At 41.5% G+C, this 27,781-nt stretch overlaps 1 protein-coding gene across 2 annotated transcripts in view; it reads right to left on the bottom strand.

Moving 5' to 3' along the window:
- RHOA (ras homolog family member A) overlaps window positions 1-27,781 on the bottom strand; it is a 61,391-nt gene that overhangs the window by 28,034 nt on the left and 5,576 nt on the right. The gene's annotated exons all lie outside the window — the stretch shown is intronic.

Raw genomic sequence — 27,781 nt, forward strand, 5'->3', positions numbered from 1 at the left:
CCTGCATTGGGCTCCCTAATCAGTGGGGAGTCTGCTTCTTTGTCTCCCTCTGCCCCTCCCCTCTGCTCGTGCTCAAAATAAAATATAAAATAAAATAAAAATAAACAAGCCCTCTAGGTGATTCTGACTCGTGTCCAACTTTGAGAACCTTTGATTTAGTGTATGCTTATCTTTACTGTACAGGTAAAATGAAGCACCCACCCACCAGGTACCCAAAGCTAATTTTTAGTGAGTCTTACAATTTCTCCGAAATCTTTTTTTTTTTTTTAATGTTTTACTTATTTATTCATGAGAGTCAGAGAGAGAGAGAGGCAGAGGCAGGGGGAGAAGCAGGCTCCCCGCCTAGCAGGGAGCCCGATGCGGGACTCGATCCCAGGACCCTGGGATCATGACCTGAGCCGAAGGCAGACACTTAACCATCTGAGCCACCCAGGAGCCCCTCTGAAATCTTTTTATTTGCTTCTTAGTGATCGTCTGAACTACTCTGCCACTCTTTTGGCTTGTATTATAAAATTTCAATTTACATCTTAGTATGTTTCATAGGCATCTTATTTCCCCATTAAACTTCTTAGTCCAAAGTAATCCTTTTTCACAAAAGCAGCTTTCTAAAATGGCCAATAAACAGGAAAAGGTGTTCAATACTATTAGTCATCATATCAAATTAAAGCCACAACGAAGGGCATCTGGGTGGTCCAGTCAGTTAAGCATATGACTCTTGATTTCGGCTCAGGTAATGGTCTCAAGGCTCGTGAGATCAAACCCCATGTCAGGCTCCATGCTCAGCGTGGAGTGTGCTTGTCCTTCTCCTTCCCCCTTGCTGCCCCCCATGTGCACACGCTCTCTAAAATAAATAAAATAAAATCTTTAAAAAAATTTAAGGCCACAATGAGATATCACTACACACCCACCAGCATGGCTAAAATGTAAAAAGTGCTGTTGGGGGGAACCTGGGTGGTGCAGTTGGTTAAGTGTCCAACTCTTGATTCTGGCCCAGGTCATGATCTCAGGGTCATGAAATGGAGCCCCAAGTTGGCATGGAGCCTGCTTAAGATTCTCCTTCCCCGGGGCGCCTGGGTGGCTCAGTCGTCAAGCGTCTGCCTTCGGCTCAGGTCATGATCCCAGGGTCCTGGGATCGAGCCCCACATCGGGCTCCCTGCTCGGCAGGAAGCCTGCTTCTCCCTCTCCCATTCCCCCTGCCTGTGTTCCCTCTCTCATTGTCTGTCAAAAAATAAATAAAAATCTTAAAAAAAAAAAAAAATTCTCCCTCCCTTCTGCCCCTCCCCCCAACATACACCTTCTCCCTCTTGGGGGAAAAAAAAAAGTGCTGCTGGATGCAAATTAACTGGAACTCCAATTTACTGCTGGTGGGAGTGTACAACTACTTTGCAAAACTGCTTAGTAAGTAGAACATTCAATCTCAGGTATAAACCCACAGAAATGTTTAGTAAATAAGTATACCAAACACATGTGCAAGATTTCCTAATAGAAATCATCATCAGTCAACAGTTGAGTGGATACATAGTGTTATATCAAAGACCAGAGTATTACACAGCAATGAAAAGTAAACCAACTGCTACTTGAAGGAACTTGGATCAATCTCTGAAAGATTGTTAAACAAAATAAACCAGACCCAAACCAAATCCAGCAAAGAAATTCAAATCCAGGCAAAACCAATCAATAGTCAAAGAAATCAGATTAGTCGAGTGCCTTAAGAAAGGAAAAAGACACAGGGAAGCTTTGGGGATGCTTGTTGTGTTGCTTCTTGATCTTAGTGGTGGCTACATGGATCTGTTGTGAAATTCACTGAATTGTGCACAAAATTTATTGTTTATCCAAAAATTAACTCCTGTACTATTAGTTTTTGTTTTTTTTTTTTTTTAGATTTTATTTATTTATTTGAGAGAGAGAGAATGAGAGAGAGCATGAGAGGGGAGAGGGTCAGAGGGAGAAGCAGACGCCCCACTCAGTGGGGAGCCTGATATGGGACTCGATCCTGGGACTCCAGGATCACGACCTGAGCTGAAGGCAGTTGCTTAACCAACTGAGCCACCCAGGCGCCCCACTATTAGTTTTTCTAACTTAACACTTCTTTCCTAGTGCTCTCTATCTTGGTTTTCTTTATTGCTTCCCTCTGATATCTTAAGACTTTTTGAGAGTTTAGTCTTTATTTTCTCTTTTTTATATACCTTCCCATGCCTTTTTTTTTTTTCCCAAGCACAGACTATTTAAGTTATTTAGAGTGGCCAAGGATAGTAAAGGAAGGTCTATTTCTCATGTAGTAATCATCTAAGGGTGTTTATTTGGATTTTATAGGTTCTTATAAAATGCAAATGCAGCTGAAAGAGTCCAACCTATCACACTTTATATATTACCACAATCTAGTGGTCTTCCTCACACCTGAGAGAATCAATCAAGAAATTGTAATTTGTATTATAAAAATTAATTTGGGAAAAAAAGGAGTACTTTTAGAAAGCCCAGAATAGATGCTGGCTGGCTGGCTGCTTTTGTTCCATCTAGGAAAGCAACTTTTCCCTTCTGCAAATGGGTTCTCATTTCATTGTTAAAAATTTTTCAGGATTAGGAGTAAGGTATATTCAGCGTTCAGCATCACTCCATTTCTGTCATCATAAGGAACTGTCACCACATAGATGATTTGGTACAGCAAAAGAGCTCTGAAGGCCAAGGACCTGTATACTGGAAACTACAAAACATTGGTGAAAAAAATTAAAGACACAAATGAAAAGATATCCCATGTTCATGGATTGAAGAACTTGATATTGTTAAGATAACAATACTATACAAAATGATCTACAGAGGGGCACCTGGCTGCTCAGTCAGTGGAGCATGAGACTCTTGATCTCGGGGTTGTAAGTTCAAGCCCCATATCAGGTCTAGAGATTACTTAAAAATAATTTTTTTTATATGATCTACAGACTAATACAACCCCTATCAAAATGCCAGTGTATAAAAACAGACATATAGTCAAATGCGATAGGACAAAGAGACCAGAAATAAACCTTCACAAATATGGTCGATTGATTTTTGACATGGCACCAAGATATTTTATGAGAAAGGGCAGTCTTTTCAATAAACAGTGCTAGTAGAAGCTATATTCACATGTAAAAGAATTTAGACTCTTAACTTGCACCATAAACAAAATTAACTCAAAATGGATAAAAGACCTAAACCTAAGAGGAAAACTATAAGAAGCTTACAATATTGAGGGAAATTTTTCTTGTCACTGGATTTAGCAATGATTTCTTGGATATGAACCCACAAGCAAAGTCAATACAAGAAAAAATAAATTTGACTTCACCAAATTAGCAACTTTTGTGCTTCAAAGGACACCATCAAGAGAATAAAAAGGCAACACACAGAATATGGGGAAATATCTGTAAATCATGTATCTGATGAAGGATTAATATCTAGAATATAGAGAAAACTCCTAAAACTCAATAAAAAAAAGCAACCACCTGATTCAAAAGTGGGCAAAGGACGTGAAATTTCTCAAAAGATATACAAAAGGCCAATAAACATGAAAAAATAATCAACATCACTAATTATTAGGGAAATGCAAATCTAAACTATGAGATAACACTTCAAACCCATCAGGACGACCACTATCAAAACAAAACAAAACAAAACAAAAAAAACACAGAAAATAACAAGCATTGGCAAGAATGTAAAATGGTACAGCTGCTGTGGAAAACACTATAGCAGTTCCTCAAGAAATTAGAAACCGAATTACCATATTACCCAGCAATTCCACTTCTGGGTATATACCCAAAAGAACTGAAAAGAGAGTCTTGAAGAGATATGAGTACACTCATGTTCACAGCACCATTATTTATAGTAGCTAAAACATGGACGCAATCCATGTATCCATCAAACAATGAATGGATAAGCAAAATGTGACATATGCATACAATGGAGTATTACTGTTTTATTTTTATTATTTTTTAATAAGATTTTATTTATTTACTTGTCAGAGAGAGAGACCATGCATGTGCACAAGCAGGGGGAGCAGCAGGCAGAGGGAGAAGCAGGCTCCCCGCTGATCAAAGAGCCCAATGCAGGACTTGATCCCAGGACCCTGGGATCATGACCTAAGCCAAGGCAGATGCTTAACTGACTGAGCCACCCAGGTGTCCCTATTACTCAGTTTTAAAAAGGAAATTCTGCAATATACCCGAACATGGATGAACCCTGAAGACATTATGCCTACTGAAACAGTCATTTACAAAAAGACAAATACTGTATGATTCCACTTACATAAGGTACTTAGAGTAGTCAAAATCATAAAGACAGAAAGTAGAATGGTGGTTGTCAGGGGCTGGGAGTAGGGGGCAATGGAGAGTTACGAGTACAGTTTCAGACTTACAAGATGAAAAGAGTTATGGGGATGGATGGTGGTGATGGGTGCACAACAAAGTGAATGTGTTTAATACCACTGAATTGTACATTTAAAAATGGCTAAGATGTTATGTAAATTTGTTATGTGTATTTTAACTCAATAAGAAAAAAGTGACGGGCGCCTGGGTGGCTCAGTTGGTTAAGCGACTGCCTTCGGCTCAGGTCATGATCCTGGAGTCCCAGGATCGAGTCCCGCATCGGGCTCCCTGCTCGGCAGGGAGTCTGCTTCTCCCTCTGACCCTCCTGCCTCTCATGCTCTCTGTCTCTCATTCTCTCTCTCTCAAGTAAATAAATAAAATCTTTTTTAAAAAAAAGAAAAAAGTGACTGGGGCACCTGGGTGGCTCAATCGGTTAAGTGTCTGCCTTCAGCTCGGTTCATTATCCCAGGGTCCTGGGATCGAGCCCCGCATTGGCTCCCTGCTCAGTGGGAAGCCTGCTTCTCCCTCTCCCACTCATCCTGCTTGTGTTCCCTCTCTTGCTGTCTCTCTCTGTCAAATAAATAAAAATCTTAAAAAAAAATAAAATAAAATCTTGAGTGAAGAGAATAAAAAAATAAAATATTGTGTTTAAAAAAAAAAGTGATTAGTAGGCCCAAGTCTGCACACTGATTCAGAAGACAGAAGCAAATGAGTTTTACAAAAGAGAGAAGGCTTTCTTCCCCTCCCTTTGTTGGCAGGTGCCTGTGTTTCATCCATTGTGTCCAAAGGCTGTAAGAGGCAATCAGCCTGATAGCCCATGCCATGATTTAGTCCAGACTTTATGTGAAATGCTATCAGTTTGAAACAGTGAACATGTAATGAGAAAATACAGATGGAACAAAAGTTGGACTAGGAAAACATATGGCCTAATCCAGGGCTCAAGATTCCAAGGAAAATTTACAAATGTTAATGGTGGCAATAGAGAAACTAAATAAAACTCTCTCAAGAAAGGTCAAAAGAGGGGATGCCTGGGTGGCTCAGTCAATGAAGCATCTGCCTTCGGACAGGTCATGATCCCAGGGTCCTGGGATCAAGTCCCACGCCGGGCTCCTTGCTCAGCGGGGAGCCTGCTTCTCCCTCTCCCTCTGCCTGCCGCTTCCCCTGCTTGTGCGTTTTATTTATTTGATAGAGAGCGCACAAGCAGGGGAAGCGGCAGGCAGAGGGAGAGGGAGAAGCAGGGTCCCCACTGAGCAGGGAGCCTGACATAGGGCTCGATCCCAGGACCCCAGGATCATGACCCGAGCCAAAGGCAGACGCCTAACCGAGCCACCCAGGCACCCCTAAATAAAATCTTTAAAAACAAAAAAATCAGTTTTCAATCTTTAAATCCTTATCTAGATAGCCTAGAAAAATTATATATACTATGATTACAATTTCCTAACGTTAAAAACTACCTTGTTTTCTTTTTTGCTGAGTTTTCTATGTAGGTCCATCCCCAAATTCCGCAGCAGAACTAAAAAAGCTTGTTTCATTTCTTAAAGATTTTATTTGAGAGAGAGAGAGAGAGTGTGTGTGTGTGAGTGTGAGCAGTCTTAACTCAGGGTCATGAGTTCAATCCCCACTTGGGCTCCACAATGGGCATGGAGCTTTTTTTTTTTTTTTTAAGATTCCATTTACTTATTTAGTTGAGAGACAGAGAGAGAGCACACACACACAAGCGGGGTCGGGGAGAGGGGCAGAAGGAGAAGCAGACTCCCTGCCAAGCAGGGAGCCCAACCCAGGGCTCGATCCCAGGACCCCGCATCATGACCTGAGTCGAAGGCAGACGCTTAACTGACTGAGCCACCCAGGTGCCCCAGGTGCCCCGGGCATGGAGCCTACTTTAAAAAAAAGGTCAAAAGGAATCATGGTTACTAATATGAAAGAACAATCAAAGGGGAAAATAGGGAATCAAAGTGAAAAATTTACTTAATGAAGAAGAGTGAAGTAGTCATCTAACAGGGCGCCTGGGTGGCTCAGTTGGTTAAGCGACTGCCTTCAGCTCAGGTCATGATCCCGGAGTCCTGGGATCGAGTCCCACATCGGGCTCCCGGCTCGGCGGGAAGTCTGCTTCTCCCTCTGACCCTCTCCCCTCTCATGCTGTTTCTCTCTCTCTCTCTAATAAATAAATAAATAAATAAATATCTTTAAAAAAAAAAAAAAAAAAAAAAAGGAGGTCATCTAACAGATCTTCAAAGAGCCCAGAGTGACAAGTGCAGGTAACAAGTCGCTGCAAATACTGTTGTGACTTGGGGTTTAAAAAGCATACCTTAATTACAATTTAACTGAAACAAAGATGAGCAGAAAGCTGCTCAAAGTTAGGGACCTGCAGGATTCATGAGACATTTCAATGACAGAAAATACAAAGTACCTACTACTCTATGTTTATATACCAATCATTAATAACTATGTAACTGCTGGGGTGCCTGGCTGGCTCAGTCAGTGGAGCATGTGATTCCCGATCTCAGGGTTGTGGGTTTGAGCCCCATGTTGGGTGTAGAGATTACTTAAAAATAAAATGCCCCGCACTGGGTGGGCTCCCTGCTCAGCATGAAGCCTGCTTCTCCCTCTCCCACTCCCCCTGCTTATGTTCCCTCTCTCTCGCTGTGTCTCTCTTCCAAATAAAGAAAATAAAGTCTGAAAAAAACCAAACAAACAAAAAAACCTATATAACTGCCAACGAAGTTGACTTTACTAAGCAATGAAGCTAGTATAACAAACAAGAACTTCACCTAGAGTTAGGTAAGAAAGGTGGTCGGATAGAAAAATCAGCTCAAGGATCAAAGATAAGAAATTTAATTTTTTTAAAGATTTTTATTTATTTATTTGACAGAGAGCAAGAGAGGGAACACAAGCAGGGGGAGTGGGAGAGGGAGACGCAGGCTTCCCGTGGAGCAAGGAGCCTGATGCGGGGCTCGATCCCTCACGACCTGAGCCAAAGGCAGACGCTTAATGACTGAGCCACCCAGGCGCCCAGAGAAATTTAATTTAAACCTGGATCACAAAGACATCTTCTGGGTTTTAAGGAATGCACTGCAGAATCAATGTTTTCCAACAAAGTTCTCTAAAATTAAAAGTCACCTCCAAGTCTCCAGGTAAAGGGTCTAATTCACTGTATTCCATTATCATCTTAGCATCACAATACAATTTTATAAAATTAAAGGTAAATTTGGTCCTACATACATACATCTTCCTTCTGCCTAGGAAACCTCCCCACCTCTTGTCTATCTAGTAAATATTTACCTTTCAAGATGACAAAAAGTCATTTCTTTCCTGATATCTTCCATTTCCTTTTCCCAACCCACACAACTTACTTCATAAATATCTTCACACTTATTTATCATTCATACTTAATCAAGACTCTCTTTACTAGACTGAAAGCTAATTTAGGGCAGGGGTAGTATTATTCATTTTTACACTACCAATGCCAGATACCATTAGGCTATCTACATATGCCTGCTGAATGGAAAAAAAAAAAAAAAACACTGTGTAATCTACCAGTGGCTGCTATACACAGAAATAAAATTTTAACTTACAATCCACCTTTCAAAGGAAGCACATGTGAAGCTCTCCTCAACACTGTGAAGAAAGACTTCCTTCATGTCTGAATCATACATAAGCAGGGAGGAAGCCAAAGACTTCTACAATAGTTATAAAGTGGAATACAAAAATAGTGGAAAAAAAACATATATGGGGAGTAGTCATTGTTTGAAGCACTTGAACACGAGACAGAATGTTTGGGCTGCATTCACTCCCAAAGATGGTACTGTCACAGTTTCACTGCCCAACACAGTAGCCACTAGTCACATGTGACTATTTCTTAATTAATATTTTAACTGAAATTTTGAAATTTACTTCCTTGGTCCCAATGGCCACATTTCAAACGTTCAATGGACACACAGGACTTTCGTATCGGACAGGGCAAATACTGAACATGTCCATCGTCACAAAGTCTACTGGACAGCACTCTTCTAAACAATTCTCCCATGGTTGTTTGGCAGACACAGAATTCTTATTCAATGTTTTGCTTTGTTTTTTGCATGCTACAAGGATCTGCCAAAGAAAACATACCCATAATTTCATTCTATAGGTTTTCGAGAAAACATTTAATCAGGTCACTTAAAGATAAATTCTGGCAGGCACTTCCACCCATCTCTCATGCTTCCTCCAAGTCTCTCTTCCACCCACAACTTCAGTCCAATGGCAGTCACCTTGCCAGGTCCAGTGGTCTTGTCTCAATTCTTATCTCCCTTAACACTTGATGAGCCTAACACAAACCATGGGTTTTCAATGGGCCATTCTTTGTTCTAGGTGCTAGAGAGCAGCCTTATCTGGAAGACAGTCTTAGAGAAAACAATACAATGTAATTAAGTGCTATAACAGAAGTTCTTCCTCGCTGGTATGAATAAAGAGAAAAGTAAGCAATTCTGCCAAAGGGCTTCAGAGAAGATAACATCTGACCTAGACCTTGAAGAACGAGACCAAGTACCCTGAAAGAAGTTGAGAAGAGTAACAGCAGCTTACGAATACTTCCTGGAACACCTGCTCAGTGAGTTAAGTGTCTGCCTTGGGCTCAGGTCTCAGGGTCCTGGGATCCAGTCCTGTGCTTCCTGCTCAGTGGGGAGCCTGCTTCTCCCTCTGTCCGCCGCTCCCCCTGCTTTTACTCTCTCTCTCTCTGACAAATAAATAAAATTGGGGAAAAAAAAAAAAAAAGGAATACTTCCTAATGTGAGAAACAGCCCGAGCAAATAACCCCAATGACCCTTAATATAAGAATTCAGAGAGGAGACTGTTAGAAAATGAAGCTAGAAATATGAGTGATGGTTGGACTGGAGGATCTGGTATGTCATGCACAGTAACCTGTATTCTATTCTGTAAGCAAGGGAAAGCCAATGAAACAGCATAATCAGACTGTGATTTACAAAGACAGCCTTGGCAGCAGCATGACAAATGGCTAGGAGGTGAACTGGACAGGGATGAGAAGACCATGGTGAGGGTATGAGAATGCGCTGCAGGAGAGAGAAGCCTAATGAAAGGGTGAGGTGGAAGGAGCATAACCTACAGGCTTTTCCCTAACCCCACATGTATCCCCCACTCCCCAACCAGCTGAAAAAGATAAGACCCCAGGTAAGTTGTTATTACAGGTAAAAACCTCATTGCCCTCAAGTGTATGGAATGAGGAGAAGCAGTGATCTATCCATAGAGACTACTATTAACATGAAAAAGGTAGGCATAAAGAAGCCAGAGATACTTGAGGGACACCTGCGTGGCTCAGTCGGTTAAGCGTCTGCCTTCGGCTCAGGTCATGATCCCAGGGTCCTGGGATAGAGCCCCGCATCAGGCTCCTTGCTCAGCAGGGAGCCTGCTTCTCCCTCTGCCTGCCACTCCCCCTGCTTGTGCTCTCTTTCTGTCAAATAAATAAATAAATAAAATCTTAAAAAAAAAAAAAAAAAAAAAAAAGCCAGAGATATTTGAAAAGAACATTCAGAAAGCTATGATGACAACCAGCACCAAGAGAAAGGAAGAGGGCATTTCAAGGAATGGGTTCATATTACATGGCTAGTGAAAAGGGCATAGACAAAGCAACCAAAAAGCCTCCAGCAACACAGGGGAAACCTGTTCAGTTGGCCATGAGGAAAGAGTAGTAGACTGTGGTGGATTGAGGAGATGAGGGTCTCGAGGAAGGTGGTATAAAATGCTCTTTCAAAAAAATCAGGAAATACATGCTACAACATGGATACCTTGAAAACTTTATGCTAAGTAAAAGAAGCCAGTCACAAAAAACCAAATATTCTGTGGTTTCATTATATGAAATGTCCAGAGCAGGCAAATCTGCAGAGACAGGAAGATTAATGGTTGCCTAAGGCTGGGGGTGGTGATGGAGAGATGGAGGAATGACAGTTGAAAAGTTTCTTTTTGAGGTGATGAAAATGTTCTATAACTGATTACACAACTCTGTGAATATATTAAAACCCACTGAATTACACATTTTAAACGGGTGAATTGTATAGTATGTAAATTATACTTCATAAAACTGTTACCAACCAGCAAAAGTTTTTTTAATTAAGAAAAAACGGTCTGGAAGGTGTGGCAGAGACTGCTTGTTGTCTGCCTCATTATCTATCATTCTCCTTTTCGGTCACGTGGCTGCCAATAAGAAAAACTACATTTCCTGACCTCTGTTGCAGCTAGGTGAGGTCATTAAGGTCTGGCCAGGGGACTGGTATGCCGAATTGGGGCAGGAGAGGGAAGAATTGCTACAGCAACGTTTTGAGATTAAGGGGAACACATCTAGCACCCAAGTGGAGGGGATGACCCTAGACATGAACTATGGACTCCTAAGGGACTACTCCACTATAACAAAGGAGGAAGCAGACCACAAGAGCCAAACAGGCAAGTGAGTGGATGCAGTGGCAGACCCTTCTAACTGCTTCCATTTTCTCAAGTAAAGAAGAAGATCATCAGTTGACAGTGAAGCTGGGGAAAGGAAACAAAGTTTGAGCTAAAGGTGGTGGTACTATCTAAAAATAGGAGGGGGGGCACCTGGGTGGCTCAGTTGTTAAGCGGCTGCCTTTGGCTCAGGTCATGATCCCAGGGTCCTGGGATAGAGCCCCGCATCAGGCTCCCTGCTCCGCGGGGAGTCTGCTTCTCCCTCTCCCACTCCCCCTGCTTGTGTTCCCTCTCTTGCTGTTTCTCTGTCAAATAAATAAATTCTTTAAAAAAAATAAAAATAGGAGAGGGGCACCTGGGTGGCTCAGTTGGTTACGCATAATAGGTCTCTTGATTTTAGCTCAGGTCATGATCTCAAGGTTGTGGGATCCAGCTCCTACAGCTCCGCACTCAGTGGGGAGTCTGCTTGAGATTCTCTCCCTCTGCCCCTCCCCCCAGCTTGTGCGCGCACTGTCTCAAAAAAAATAAATAAAATATTTTATTTTTATTTATTTGACAGAGAGAGAGAGTACAAACAGGGCGAGTGGCAGGCAGAGGGAGAGGGAGAAGCAGGCTCCCTACTGAGTGGGGAGCCCAATGTGGGGCTCAATCCCAGGACCCTGGGATCATGACCTGAGCCTAAGGCAGATGCTTGACTGACTGAGGCACCTAGGCACCCCTAAATAAATAAAATCTTAAAAAAAAAAAAAAGGAGGTAAAACAAGATTATCTGTTCAAGTACAGTATATAACACTGCCAACAACTGATTCCCACTACTCATAATACTTTTCTTTATCTCCTTTAGGCCAAGAGTTACAACCTCCCGCAGAGAGGCCTCCATGACTACTCATTCTTCTTCATCCCTGAACTCCTACAGCACTTGGTCTACTAGGTGCTGCTTCCCAAATGATTATGTAAGCCTACATCACTTGATATTCTGTTTGCAATGGTAGAGAGAAGGCTCTGAAGCCAGGTACTAGTATTCAGAGCAGCTGTGAATCTTTAGGCAAGTTACTTAACCTCTGTACCTCTACTTCCTCATCTGTACCAATGGGAAAAATAATGGTTCCTACCATCACAGTTAGTGGTAATTATTAAATGAGTTAACAGAGGAAAGGGCTTAGAATAAACAATACTTAGCATATAACAGCTAATGTTTTAACTGTTGGATACTATTATCTGTAAATTCCAGTAAAAAAGACTGTATCTTCATTTCTATATTCCCTACAACCCCTGACGAGGTCAAAAACAGCACTGAACAGAAGTGTTTGCTGACTCAATCAAGGATAAGAAACCTAGCCTTCCTAAGTTAATGGATAAAAAATGCATTGGCATAGGGGCACCCGGCTGGCTCAGTCAGAAGAACATGCAATTCTTGATCTCTTGGTCATGAGCTTGAGCCTCGTGCTGGGTGTATGTAGAGATTACTAAAAATAAATAAACTTTTCAAAAACGCATTGGTTTAAGAAAGAGTTAATTTAACTTTTTGAAAGGAAACTTTCAAAATCTCAAGTTACTAAGATTAGACATTAGCCTTCAAATTTACTTCCTCTAAGCACTTCCCTTCTTTTCAAAATTGGCCTTAAGTCTCATTCTTCAAGTAGGAAGTTACTTCTTTTCAAACAAGGCTTACAAGTAACAAACTACTGTATATAAAACTCCCTAGTCCATACATTCATATACGAAACAACATGGGGAGGGGAAAAAAGACGACTAAATATCTATCTTATCATCTTAGATATGGCAAAAAGTGTTGAAGACAAGTACTCTTGGAATAGTCTTTGTTAAGTTTATTTTTTTTAGTAATCTCTACACCCAATGTGGGGCTTGAACCCATGACCTGGAGATCAAGAGTCACCCGTTCCACCGACTGAGCGAGTCAGGCGTCCCATTCTTAGAATATTGTAGAGCAGCAATTTCAACTGCTGAAGAGATTATGGAAGATCAATTTATAAATTGATTAATAAATTATAAATAATTAATAGCTAAAACACTGAAGATAAGAGCAAATTCAAGGTTACCTGAATACAGTGGTGTTTCTTCAAAACTGAAACGTTTCCCAATCTAGCAAATAACTAGTTTTTAACGACAAGAGCTTTTTTTTTTTTTAAGATTTTATTTATTTGAGAAAGAGCACACACAAGTGGGGTGGGGGGGGGAGAGGAAGCAGACTCCCCGCTGAGCAGGGAGCCAGACTCCGGGCTCAATCCCAGGACCCTGAGATCCTGACCTGAGCTGAAGGCAGACAGATGCTTAATGGACTGAGCCACCCAGGCACCCCTAAGGACAAGTGTTTTTAAGGCCTATTAGGATTCCTTTCTTGTATTCTAATAAGTGTTCCCAAGCAGCAAAGGCCTGGAAATTGTGCATTACAATCACTGTATCTTAACTTGTGAATGAATAATCTTGACTATTGCCTATAGTTGGAGGAAGGTGTGACCACATGCACTCCAATCCCTACCCCAACCACATATTCTAGGAGGGGCCACCTGACACATGTTTTCAAAGAGTTCCAGATGATTCTTACCCACCTCTCATCCCCACCCAAAACACTACCAAAAACCTTACTTGACCAAACATTGTATCTGGGTTTCAAAACTGAGTCCCATCCTGTGCGTGTCTAATGAACATACAGCATCTACCATATGGACTACTCAGTAAAATCAGAAATTCATTACACGGACAGGTCCCAGACTAGCCAAAGGAAAAGATTCTACTAGAAATTAATTTCATTTATAGGCAGCAATAGTTATTGCGTTAATAGGCAGTTAACAGTAGTGGTAAAGGAGCTATACCCATTACAACGAGTTTCCTTGTGTGTCAAGTGGAGAATGAAATCTTCTAAAAAGGGTTGGTACGAAGATTTATAATAAGACAGAAAGAACTTACCTACTGAAAATAGGTCAGTGTACAACAAATGTTTCTCATTATTATTTAGGTCTTATTTTGGACAAATGGCAACTCCCTCCAAATTCCAACTGTCCAGAACTCGAAGACCAGTTTGTAATATGGCCTGACCTGAAAAGAATGTTGTTTTTCCTAAAATTTCCTAAATTTTCCTACCTAGCAAATACAGTTGACCCATAACAACATAGGTTTGAACTGCACTGGTCCACCCCTATGCAGATTTACATCAGAGTACTAAATGGATTTTCTCTTCCTTATGATTTTCTTAGTATCCTTTTTTCCTCTAGCTTACTTGACTGTAAGAATACAGTATGTAATACTGTATAACATCCTTAATATGTGTTAATTGTTTGTTATCACTAAGGCTTCCAATCAGTAGCAGGCTATAGCAGTTACACTTTCAGGGAATCAAGTTATATTCGGATTTTCGACTGCACAGGTCAGTGCCCCTAACCCCCATTTGTTCAAGAGTCAAATGCAATTAGTTTTCCAAAGTATATATCACATCCATACCTCACCCCACCCTCTTCTTTCCTATTGATAAAAGTACTAAGTTATTATTTAGCTTATCTCTCACTGTCTGGAATTATAGGCCCACAATGCTTCATCCAGAAGCCTTGGGACTAGATGTTTCTAAACTCAGAATTTTTCAGATTTTAGAAAGATGATATGGTGCAAATGCCAAATACTCCATAACACACCCAATGGGTTAATACCTCAGTAAAATAAATGAACATTCATACTAAAGAGGATAAAGCCTAAACAACTTCTCATCAGTTCAGTTCAGGTTTTGCCATCAAATGAGTTTGTGGTTTTCAGAACTTTCCAAAAGGCGGCTATGAAAATCCTTAACCTGGGGTACATGGGTGGCTCAGTCACTTAAGTGTCTGCCTTAGGCTCAGGTCATGATCTCTGGGGCCTGGGATTGAGCCCCATGTCAGGCTCCCTGCTCAGAGGGGAGTCTGCTTCTCCCTCTCCCTCTGCCCCTCCCCCTGCTTGTGCACTGGTGCATGCACGCGCTCTCTCAAGTAAATAAATAAAATCAAAAAAAAAAAAAAAAGAAAGAAATCCTTGGGGTGCCTGGGTGGCTCAGTCAGTTAAGCGTCTGCCTTTGGCTCAGGTCATGATCCCAGGGTCCCTCTCCCTCTGACCCTCTCCCCCGCCTGTGCGCTCGTGCTCTCTCTCTGGCAAATAAAATCTTTTAAAAAAGTCCTTACTTTAATGCGAATTTGTTTTAAACATACACACACACAATCACAATCCTCTCAATACTTTTTAAGCACCTTTTCTAAGGTGCTTTTCTAATGCCCTCTAGTCTGATTTTCCTTGACTGATAACCATGCTATTACCTCAGAGAAGTGAACTGAGTCCCTCCTGCTATTTCTCTTGGGAAATTATAACAAAATAGGCTTTAAATTAGGTAAGTTGGAGACTGGGTGTGGTGTTCATTTAAACTAAACTTCAGGGCTGACAGTAATTTGAATTCTACAACCTAAATTAGCTGAATAATTTCAGTAACTTGTTCAGGGACTACACATTTTGTAATACTTATTTTCTTAGACTCACAGTAAATCTGCCTCTCTGCACAATTTTTAGCTTATTTTTGGCAGATAAGAAGCCACCAAAGATGTTTCAGATGGTGCTACTAGGTTACAACGCATGTTATTATACATTTATTAGCCAAGCATTCATTATAAGCAGGCATAAAACAGTTCTCCAGCCAAGAAACAGAAGTAGAAACAATTCAACTGAATAACTCTGCTGCTTCTGCTGGATCAAGATCTTTACAATATTTTGGAAAGATAATGAATAAATTTCTATGCAGATAAAATAATCACAGCTTTAAAAATGATTAATTTAGCATACTTGAGATAATTATAATTTTACCTCATAATTCTTCAAAGGAACTAATTACGCAAAAGAAGCAGTGATGATTACAGCAAGCTTTCTACCATTTCTCAACCACCCAAGAAATAAAAGCATTTAATACAGCAAGCTTTGGACATGACTCAATTTTTACCTTTTTTTACTGTACTCGTTACTTTAAACAGTGGACACAACAGATTAGAAGTTGAATTCATAAAACTTACCTTTTTAACATCCATATGCCTCAATTATATAATCCAGTTTGAAATTTTATATCCTGTGGTATCCCCTTCTCTGCAAAGGATAAATTCCAAGACCCCCAGTGCATGCCTGAAACCACAGATGGTACTGAACCCTATATACTATGCTTCTTCCCGTATATATATACCTACGATAAAATTTAATTTACAAATTACACACAGTAAGAGACTAAACAATAACTAATAGAACAATTACAATATACTGTAATAACTTATGTGACTGGGAGTGCCTGGGTGGCTCAGTCGTTAAGCGCCTGCCTTCGGCTCAGGTCATGATTCCAGGGTCCTGGGATCGAGCCCCACATCGGGCCCCCTGCTCGGCGGGAAGCCTGCTTCTCCCTTTCCCACTCCCCCTGCTTGTGTTCCCTCTCTCACTGTATCTCTCTCTGTCAAATAAATAAATAAAATTTTAAAAAAAAAAAAATAAGTTATGTGACTGTAGTCTCTTCCCACCCCCTCATAATACCATATTGTACTCACCCTTTGTGTGATGATGTGAAATGATAAAATGCCTATGTGACGAGAGGAAGTGATGTGAATGATGTAGGCACTGTGATGTAGCATTAGGCTACTACTGACTTTCTGACAGATGTCAGAAAGAGGATCATTACTTCCAGACCACAGGTAACAGAAACCATGGGTAAGAATAACTAGTGTGTTTTATTTCTCTCTCCAAATAAGTTGTTATGAATCAGTATTGTACTGATGACTATTACAAAAGCAAAAGTTGTACAGTCTTTTGGAAAGTAAACTTAATCCTGTGAATTTCACATAGAAGAATGATGATCCTTATGCACATTAAAAACTTCCTCCCCCAAAAAAACAACAAAAACTTCCTCCCAACCCCAGGTTTTGTCAATGTCAGTTTCCGCAAGAGGGTGTAGTGTCAATGAGAACTATGCAAAAAATTCTTTGGATGAAACCTGGACATAAAATGTCATATTGCAGATAAGAAAATATATAAATCCCAAGAAAACTATTTTATGAAATTATAAAACCCAAAGGATACAACCACCCTCAGCCAAAACAATATAATATCCTGTAACTGAAGCTATTAAGCCATGATTTCTTCTTTCTTTTGCCCTGATCGCACCCCACCTACCCTTCCCCCACTTAGATAACTCATACTTTAGGCTAAGTCACTGTCTCTCAGGGCATTCCCTGAGCTCCCAACTTAGATCAGGCCCCTCGGATACTCCTCCAGCACCAAACATTTCTCTCTGCCTCACTCATCACACCCCTCCAAAGTTTCTTCCTCTCAAACTCTATTAATATTAGAATCATAGCTGTCTTATTCACCATTGTCAGACAAACATAGGTGCAAGCACATAGTAAAGTGTTCAAATAACAAATTTGAAAAAATACACTTCCAGAAGCAAAGCAGCTTTATATAACCAATTTGCTGAACACAGATTTTAAAAAGAAAACAGTTACAACATCAGCTGTGTACACTAGTGGTGAGGCTATCTCCTAGAACACTTGTTTTAGTAGTTCAAGAATTTGCCCTCACAGAATTATAGAAACCCCTCATATAAATCAGAAACTTAAGTTATCTGTAACAGGAGTGTTAAACAGATCCTCCCTATGAACTAACTCATTTGTTCTTATTTTATAAACAACTCTGTAAGTCTAACTGGCCAGTAGCTGAATTCATAGCAGTTAGAAAAATGCATGCTTGGGTGAGAAAGAGGTGCGGCCTATGACAAGACATAGGAGACAGAAAACCCTGTAAATCAGGCTCAGAAATATAAAATAGGGAGCAAGAGAAGTGCCAATCTGGCCAGTCCTAAAGCAGGCCAACATACTCCAAGAATAGAACTCAAAAACTCTTTCCCTTAGGAGGAAAGACCTCAATTATTACACAGGGAAGCTTAAGTCCCAGATACTGCAAGACAGGGAAAAAGACATCCACCACAGAAATAAAACAAAATTTAAAGCTTAAGAAAACAAGCTTCAGTTATTTAGAACACAATGATACGATTTCAGTGGTTTAAGATCTCAATTTTTCCCACAAGAGCCATACTGTACCTAAACACACATGAATCCCATTAAAGCTTAAAAGATGCCCTACAATGCATTCTCTGGAAGCAAAGCTATTAGAATTATGAAACTGAAAATAAAGGTCAAAACACAGCCTTTTCTCTAGACAGTCCTAAAAGTAACAACCAAATTAGAATCAAATTTTTGTTCAAACAATAAACCTGGTTTAAAGTGTAGATTTTCCCAGGCACTCCCTTCTCCAATATCTTCCATTCTACTGCTTTTGTACTTTGTTAAAGTACACATCTAAAATGAATAGAGTACATACCACTTCATTAAATCAAAGAAAATCACTACATTGAAAGTGTTTCAGAGCAGTGGGCAGAAACCTGTCCTATCAACTCCAGGTTCATCCACAGCAGGTCTGTGCCTAGCACACAGGAAACACCATTAAACACTAGGAAATTAAATTGAAAACAAAAAGCCATTTATTTTAGCTGCAGACAACATAGGAGACCTCTGACAAAAAGGCTCAAACCATCTGTCCATTTGTTCATAATGCCCTTGAGCCTGGTACTGTCGTTATTTTGCCATCTTGATCAAGCAGTTGTCAAGGGTCGATGTCGTTCAAGGGCCCTTAGAGATGAAGAGCATCAGGCCTAAAGCACATAAAGGCAAGCAGAGGAGAACCCCACAAAGCCTGTAATATACGGCCAAATAAGAACAATCCCAGATTTAAATTCTTTGGGGCTGGAGGAAAGAAACACTCTCTTCTGGCTTCCCAAGTAACACATCTTCTCATTCACCTCAAAATGTAAATATTTTAGGGTTAACCTTAATGGATGGGCAGAATCAGGATTTGACTTTGTGCAGCCTAATTCTCCACTTATATTGCCCACAACACAATGCTTGTCTGGAGAACTGCCATACAGAGAAGAATAAACCAAGAGGTAGCTCCAGTGAGCTGCCTAGGTGTTTCAGCAATGACAATACATAGCCAGACACCCTGCATTCTGGCACAAACATCTCTATTCCTCTCAAGGTTCCACAATTAGCAAATGAAAACTCCTCAAGGTGAGGCCTGCATCTATTTAAAACTTTTTTCTTTTTTAAAATTGAGTGAAATATACATAATATAAAGTTCACTTTTTTTTTTAATATTTTATTTATTTGACAGAGAGACAGACAACAAGAGCAGGAACACAAGCAGGGGGAGTGGGAGAGGGAGAAGCAGGCTTCTCACCGAGCAGGGAGCCCGATGTGGGGCTCGATCCCAGGACCCTGGGATCATGACCCGAGCTGAAGGCAGACGCTTAATGACTTGAGTCACCCAGGCGCCCCTAAAGTTCATCTTTTTAAAGTGTACAGTTCAGTGATATTTAGCACATTCACAATGCTGTACAACAACCAAGTCTACCTAGTTCCAAAACATTTTCATTACCACAGAAGAAAGCTCCATACCTATTAAGCAGTCTGTCTCCAGTTCGCCCTCTCCTAGCACCTAGCAACCACCAAATTTGCTTTGTCTCTCTATAGATTTACTATTCTAGATATTTCATATAAATGAAATCATACAGCATATGACCTTCTGTGTTTGGCTTCTTTCATTTAGCACAACACTTTTTTTTTTTTTTTAAGATTTTACTTACTTATTTGACAGAGAGCACAAGCAGGAGGAGTGGCAGGCAGGGACAGAGGGAGAAGCAGGCTCCTCGCTGAGCAGGGAGCCCGATGCGGGGTGTCGATCTCAGGACCCTGGGCTCATGACTTGAGCTGAAGGCATATGCTTAACCGAGTGAGCCACCCAGGCGCTCCTAGCACAACACTTTTAAGGTTCATCCATTTTGTGGCAGGTATTAGTACTTCATCTTTTTAAATAGCTGAATAATATTCTATTGTATGTACATACCACATTTATTTATCCACTCATCTGCTGGTCGACATTTGGATTGTTTCCACCTTTTGGCTATATGAATAGTGATGCTATGAACATTTATGTACAAGCATTTAGTATGAGTACCTGTTTTCAATTCTTCTGGGTATACATCTAGGAATGGAGTTGCTGTGTTGTACGTTAACTATGTAACTATATGAGGAACTGCCAAACTATTTTCCACAGTGTATGCTATGAAATATCTTGCCATATAATCACCCAGACCTATTGTTAAGGAGAAAGAATAAGATCTGTAACACTGTGATGTGCAATAGTATGTATCTAAAAAAAGGAAAAATAGGGCGCCTGGGTGGCTCAGTTGGTTAAGCGACTGCCTTCGGCTCAGGTCATGGTCCCAGGGTCCTGGGATCGAGTCCCACATCAGGCTCCCTGCTCTGCGGGGAGCCTGCTTCTCCCTCTCCCACTCCCCCTGCTTGTGTTCCCTCTCTCGCTATGTCTCTGTCAAATAAATAAATAAAATCTTTAAAAAATAAAAAAAATAAAAAAATAAATAGGGTGCCTGGGTGGCTCAGTTGGTTGGGCGACTGCCTTCGGCTCAGGTCATGATCCTGGAGTCCCAGGATCGAGTCCCGCATCGGACTCCCTGCTCAGCAGGGAGTCTGCTTCTCCCTCTGACTCTCCCCCCTCTCATGTGCTCTCTCTCTCTCATTCTCTCTCTCAAATAAATAAATAAATAAAATCTTTAAAAAAAAATAAAAAAATAAAAAAAAAATAAAAAAAATAAAAAAAGGAAAAATATGTAACATACATACAGACACAGTATCTCTAGAAGGATACACAGGAAACAGTTACAAGGTTTTCTTTAAAGGAGGAGTTTGGGAAGCAGGGAGAAAGGCTTACTTTTCATGCCCACCCTTTTTGCACTGTTTCATATACATGCTTCATCAACTTCCTTGCTCTAAAATAATATATTTAAAAAAAAATTTTTAAGGGTGCCTGGGAGGCTCAGCTGGTTAAGCGTCTGCCTTCAGCTCAGGTCATGTTCATAGGGTCCTGGGATCAAGTCCCACATCGGGCTCCTTGCTAGGCAGGGAGTCTGCTTCTCCCTCTGCCTGCCACACCCCCGCTTGTGCTCGCGCTTGTTCTCACTCCCTCTCTGTCAAATAAATAAAATCTTAAAAAAAAAAAAAATCAAGGGGTGCCTGGGTGGCTCAGTCAGTTAAGCGTCTGCTTTCAGCTCAGGTCATGGTCCCAGGGTCCTGGGATCGATCCCAAAGTCCGGCTCTCAGCTCAGCGGGGAGCCTTCTTCTCCCTCTCCCCCCTGCCTGTGTGTTCTCTCTCTCAAATAATTAAAACCTTGAAAAAATAAATTAAAAAATAAATTTTTAAAAAAAATTGAAGGGCGCCTGGGTGGCTCAGTTGGTTAAGCGACTGCCTTCGGCTCAGGTCATGATCCTGGAGTCCCAGGATCGAGTCCCGCATCAGGCTCCCCGCTCAGCGGGGAGTCTGCTTCTCCCTCTGACCCTCCCCCCTCTCATGCTCGCTCTCTCTCTTATTCTCTCTCTCTCAAATAAATAAATAAAATCTTAAAAAAAAAAATTGAAAAACTTCTTAAAAAGATTTTATTTATTTATTTGACAGAGACACAGCGAGAGAGGGAACACAAGCAGGGGGAGTGGGAGAGGGAGAAGCAGGCTTCCCGCAGAGCAGGGAGCCCGATGTGGGGCTCGATCCCGGGACCCTGGGATCATGACCCGAGCCGAAGGCAGACGCTTAACGACTGAGCCACTCAGGCGCCCCCAAAAATTTTTTAAGTAATCTTGGGGCACCTGGGTGGCTCAGTTAAGTGTCTGCCTTTGAATGGAGCCCCACATTGGGCTTCCTGCTCAGCAGGGAGTTGGCTTTCTCTCTCCCCCTCTCCACTGCTCGGCTCTCTCTCCCTTTATCTCAAATAAATAAAATCTTAAAAAAAAAAAAGTAATGTCTACACGTGGGGCTCAAGCTCATAACCCCAAGATGAAGAGTTGAATATTCCAACGAAGCCAGCCAGGTGCCCCAATAAAATATTCTTAAAGCCCCAAAGAAAGCAATACAATGAGAGAGGAGGACTATTCTCTGGAATAGGAAGAATATACATCTTTTTTAAACTCTACCCTCAATGTGGGGCTTGAATTCACAACCCCAAGATCCGGAGTCACATGCTCTACCAACTGAGCCAGCCAGGCACCCCCATCTTTTGTTATAAACTTTTTTCTGTAAGATTTTGTCTATTTGACAGAGAGCACAAGCAGGGGGAGGAACAGAGGGAAAGGGACAAACAGACTCTGCGCTGAGCCTGGACTCGGGGCTCGACCTACATGGGGCTTGACCTCACGACCTAAGATCATGACCTGAGCCGAATCCAAGAGTCAGCTGCTTAACTGAATGAGCCACGCAGACACCCTTCCTCTTTTATTACTGTGGTAAAATATGTATAACATAAGCAGCCGACTCTGGATTTCAGCTCAGGTCTTGATCTCAGGGTCCACGAGTTCAAGCCCGGTGTTGGGCCCCACGCTGGGTGTGGAGCCTACTTAAAAAAGAAAACTTCAGGGCACCTGGTTGGTTCAGTCAGTGGAGCATGCAACTCTTGACCTCGGAATTGTGGGTTCAAGTCCCACGCAGGGTGTACAGATTACTTAAAAATAAAATTAAAGGGGCACCTGGGTGGCTCAGTCGTTAAGCGTCTGCCTTCGGCTCAGGTCATGGTCCCAGGGTCCTGGGATCAAGCCCCGCATCAGGCTCCCTGCTCCGCGGGAAGCCTGCTTCTCCCTCTCCCACTCCCCCCTGCTTATCTTCCCTCTCTCACTGTCTCTCTGTCAAATAAATAAAATCTTTAAAATAAAATAAAATAGGGCGCCTGGGTGGCTCAGTTGGTTAAGCGACTGCCTTCGGCTCAGGTCATGATCCTGGAGTCCCGGGATCGAGTCCCACATCAGGCTCCCTGCTCAGCAGGGAGTCTGCTTCTCCCTCTGACCCTCCTCCCTCTCATGCTCTATCTCATTCTCTCTCTCGCAAATAAATAAAATCTTAAAAAAAATAAAAAATAAAATAAAATAAAATAAATTAAATTAAAAAGTATATATACAAAAAAAAAAATAGAAAACTTTAAAGCTTTCCAAAGAAATGTTTTGTATCTTGACTGGGTGGCAATTACACATGTGTATGTATTTACCAAAACTTGCCAACCTGTCACTTAAATACATGCATTTTACTGCGTGTAAATTTATACCTAAACAAAGGTGATTAGGAAAAAAGCAAACAAAAAAACCCTCCCAAAGTGACTCCAAGTTTGGGATCCACCAAGTTTGGGAGCTACTGTTCCCAAGCACCAGAGCCCTGCTGTATTTCCCCAAGAATTACGTCTTAGGATGCTATCCCCCCTTTCCTCCCCCCAAAAATCTCTTCCACATTGGGGTGCTTTGCTGGCTCAGTCAGTAGAGCATGCAATTCTAGATCTCAGGGTTGTGAGTTCAAGCCCCACACTGGGTGCAGAGATTAAAAAAAAAAAAAAACACTTAAAATAAGTTTCTTGGGATGCCTGGGTGGCTCAGTTGGTTAAGTGTCTGCCTTTGGCTCAGGTCATGATCCCAGGGTCCTGGGATCGAGTCCCGCATCGGGCTCCCTGCTACGCAGGAAGACTGCTCCTCCCTCTGCCTGCTGCTCCCCCGCTTGTGCTCTCTCTGACAAATAAATAAAGAAAATCTTAAAAAAAAAAAACCCACAATTTCTTCCACATTCAATTAGTGTGATTATTGGGTACTACAAACTGTAGCTTGAATAGTGAAAGTTAAAGGGCTGCACGTCTGGCACTGGAGCTAAGTGCTTCTCTCTCACTGAACCCTCACAGCATTCCGATACTAACCATATATATACGCTAAGGTATATAAAAAATAAGTGTAAGAACTAGTACTTAACTGCTTCTCCCTCTCCTGCTCCCCCTGCTTGTGCTCTTGTGCTCTGTCAAATAAATAAAATCTTAAAAACCAAACCAAAACAACAACAAAAAAACACATTTTCCCATACGTTTTAGAAATTTGTTTTAGGTATACCTGGCTGGCTCAGTTGGAAAAGCATGCAACTCCTGATCTTGGGGTCATAAATTTGAGACCCATGATGGATGCAGAAATTACTTAAATAAATAAAACTTGAAAAAAAAATTGTTTTAGTGACTAGGGTCAGGATGCAGTGTTAGTAAAATTGGAAAACGTAATTAATGAAAACGTTAACTTCTAAAGAATAAGCCTGAAAGATACATGAAGTGTGCATATAGCAGGTACATGATAAATAAATGCTTCTGGCTTCATGACTGAACCCTCTTAAGCCACAGTTCAACACACAAGTATACATGAGAGTTAGCATGGGTTAGAAGTTGTCCAAGAGGGGCGCCTGGGTGGCTCAGTCATTGGGCGTCTGCCTTCGGCTCAGGTCATGATCCCAGGGTCCTGGGATTGAGCCCCACACCGGGCTCCCTGCTCCGTGGGAAGCCTGCTTCTCCCTCTCCCACTCCCCCTGCTTGTGTTGGCTCTCTGGCTGTGTCTCTCTCTGTCAAATAAATAAATAAAATCTAAAAAAAAAAAAAAATGATGGCAAAATCCTAGGACATAAATCCCAACATACTAACTCCTACAGTTAAACAAATGAAAGAAAATGCAGACACCAAACATGTTGTGTTTCTCCTAATTCAGTCAGGTGGCAGTAAAGAAATTCACATAACTTTCTGCTTCCTACCAATAAAATCTTTGTCACTCTGAAAGCAAACAGTCACTATATAAATACAATGCACTGATAACCTGAAAGCAAAATATCCTTAAAGAATCTATTAGAATTAGAACAAGTATTTCCACTAAGGGAGAAAACTAGTATGCATTGAGCATTGTGCTATTTCATCTAAAATTCCTATAAAATGGGGTCACCTGGGTGGCTCAGTCAGTTAAGCGTCCGACTCTTAGCTCAGCTCAGGTCTTGATCTTAGGGTCTTGAGTTTAAGCCCTGCACACCCAGTGTGGAGCCCACTTTTTAAAAAATTCCATAAAAAACGGGGCGCCTGGGTGGCTCAGTTGGTTAAGTGGCTGCCTTCGGCTCAGGTCATGATCCCAGGGTCCTGGGATCGAGCCCCACATTGGGCTCCCTGCTCGGCGGGAAGCCTGCTTCTCCCTCTCCCACTCCCCCTGCTTGTGTTCCCTCTCTTGCGGTGTCTCTGTCAAATAAATAAATAAAATCTTTTAAAAAAAGAAAAGATTCCAGGGGCGCCTGGGTGGCTCAGTTGGTTAAGCGACTGCCTTCGGCTCAGGTCATGATCCTGGAGTCCCTGGATCGAGTCCCGCATCGGGCTCCTTGCTCAGCAAGGAGCCTGCTTCTTCCTCTAACCCTCCCCCCGTCATGTACTCTCTCTCTCTCTCTCTCATTCTCGCTCTCTCAAATAAATAAATCTTTAAAAAAATTAAAAAAAAAGATTCCATAAAATTCCTATAAAATGAATGTAATCCTCATTTCCATAGACAGGTCCTGAGGCTCACAGAAATAATCTGGTTAAAGATATATATATATATACCTCTTCTATGGCAGAACTTTGTAATTACAGGGCCATGAGCTTTTTTTTTTTTAAAGATTTTATTTATTTATTTGACAAAGAAAGAGATAGCGAGAGCAGGAACACAAGCAGGGGGAATGGGAGAGCGAGAAGCAGGCTTCCTGCCAAGCAGGGAGCCCGATGTGGGACTCGATCCCAGGGCCCTGGGATCATGACCTGAGCCGAAGGCAGACCCTTAACGACTGAGCCACCCAGGCGCCCGGCCATGAGCATTTTTGATGAAGAAATTGATAAGCATAACCTTCCTTACTTTTGTTTTTACATACAATAATGTAGAAATACACAACTGAGAAAACAACTTTGAAACAGTCTCCCCTCTTACAGGGGAGGCCATCAGTCAAACTAGTCTAATGCATCACTCAAAGTACTTAAAGGAGAAATTTCAAACCTTGTGGATAACAATAGAGTACATATCCAGGGGTGCTGGGCTAGTTGTCTTCCTATGCCCAGTAGTTGCACTGAGCTAATCTTGCCATGGATCAGAGATTCAGGAAGCCACATCTTCCAATGTATCAGCAAAGCCTATGAGCACTCCTTACAATATACTGTGAATCCCTCCACTTCCACTGTTACCATTCTTGTCCAAGCCACTATCATCTGTCACTGGATTTAAAGAGCCTCCAATAGGGGTGGCCTGGGTGGCACAGTCAGTTAAGCATCTGATTCTTGGTTTCAGCTCAGGTCATGATCTCAGGGTCGTGAGATAGGACCGCCGCATCAGACACCACGCTCAGTACAAAGTCTGCTTGAGATTCCCTCTCCCTCTTGCCCCCCCCACTGTGCGCTCTCTCAAATAAATAAATAGCTTCCAATAGATCTCCCTGCTTCCATTTTTGCCACCCTATAGTCTATTCTCCATACATGAGCTAGAAATATAAACAAATCAGATCTCATTACTCCCATTATAAACAATTATAAAAACCCTTTTAATAGCTTTCCAACACAACCGGAATAAACTCTAAATTTCCAGTTCCTACAAGATCTGGCCCCTGCCTACCTGTAAGACTTTATTTCTTTTACTTGCTCTTTAGGCTCCAGCCATTCAGGTTTTTTTGCTGTTCCCTAAAAAAGACAAGCCCATCCCTTACCTATCATCAGACTTCCCTACTAGAACAGTAACGACACAAGCAGGACTATTAACATTTTTGTGATTATTAACACCTGATGTGCTTTCTACTTTCTTGTCAATGATATTGAGAAAAGTAGGTAAGATTCAAAACCAACAGACTTTTTAGTCCCAAACCAATTGTTCGTATTTCTAGGAATAAAGATATCATAAAACAAACATCATAAAACAAACGAAAAACTTCTTGAGGGAAGGGATTTTTTTTTTTAATGTGAGACTTACAGTTTATTTTCTTAAGTAAGCTGTATGCCCAAAGTGGGGTTTGAATTCATGACCCCAAGATCAAGAGTCGCATGCTCTACCAACTGAGCCAGCCAGGCACCCAGAGAGCAGGGACCTTCTTTGTTTTCTTCAGATGTGTCCCAGAACAGCATCTGACATATAGTAGCTATTCAGTAACTACTTGTTCAATGAATGAATGACAAAACTACAACCCAGCTTGGTCATTCTTCTTACCATGCGAAGGAGGAATTCAAAGCCAACCAAAACCACTACCATTTTATGCCTTCACTGCCAGGTAGCCCATCTCACCAAAAAATATTCATCTCTTCACAGCTCGCTTCTCCATATAGAGTTCCCTCAGACCCAAAGAGAACAAGGAAAGCTGATCAAAAAGTACTAGACCAAGATATTTATCATGGTATCAATTAAGATATTTCTATTTCCGGGACACCTAGGTGGCTCAGTCGGTTAAGCGTCTGCCTTTGGCTCAGGTCATGATCCTGGGGTCCTGGGATCAAGTCCCGCATCGGGCTCCTTGCCTAGCAAGGAACCTGCTTCTTCCTCTGCCTGCCACTCCCCCCTGCTCTGTCTCTGACAAATAAAAAAAACTTAAAAAAAAAAAAACTTAAAAAAAGATACTTCTATTTCCTTTATTTGTAATTAGTTTAAATATCTAAACAACCCCCGGATGGGCTATTATACCAGCTGTTAACATTGCTCCCAACTAAAGCAATAGGTCTCTGACCCCTCTGGTAAGAGGGAAGCTTGTCCTCTGATCTTCATTCTCTAGCTGGCTCATTTGCTATTGATAAATAGATATACCCGAAACACAAGCTCTAGATAAACTGTATGATAACCAAACTATCGAAAAAATGAAAACTTAAAGATGAAAAACAGCAGGAGTAAGATGGGAATGGCCCAGAAGTAAAAGAATATGTGTTTAACACAGGGAGTCCATCTCCTTAGGAAATATATCCTCATCTAAAAAAGAAATACCTTGGGAGGCCTGGGTTAACCAGTTAAGTGTCTGCCTTCAGCTCAGGTCATGATCCCAGGGTCCTGGGATCAAGTCCCTCATTGGGCTCCGTCCTCAGT

The sequence above is a fragment of the Phoca vitulina genome, unplaced genomic scaffold, assembly GCF_004348235.1.
Source record: "Phoca vitulina isolate PV1807 unplaced genomic scaffold, GSC_HSeal_1.0 scaffold13, whole genome shotgun sequence".
NCBI classification, from domain to species: Eukaryota; Metazoa; Chordata; class Mammalia; order Carnivora; family Phocidae; genus Phoca; species Phoca vitulina.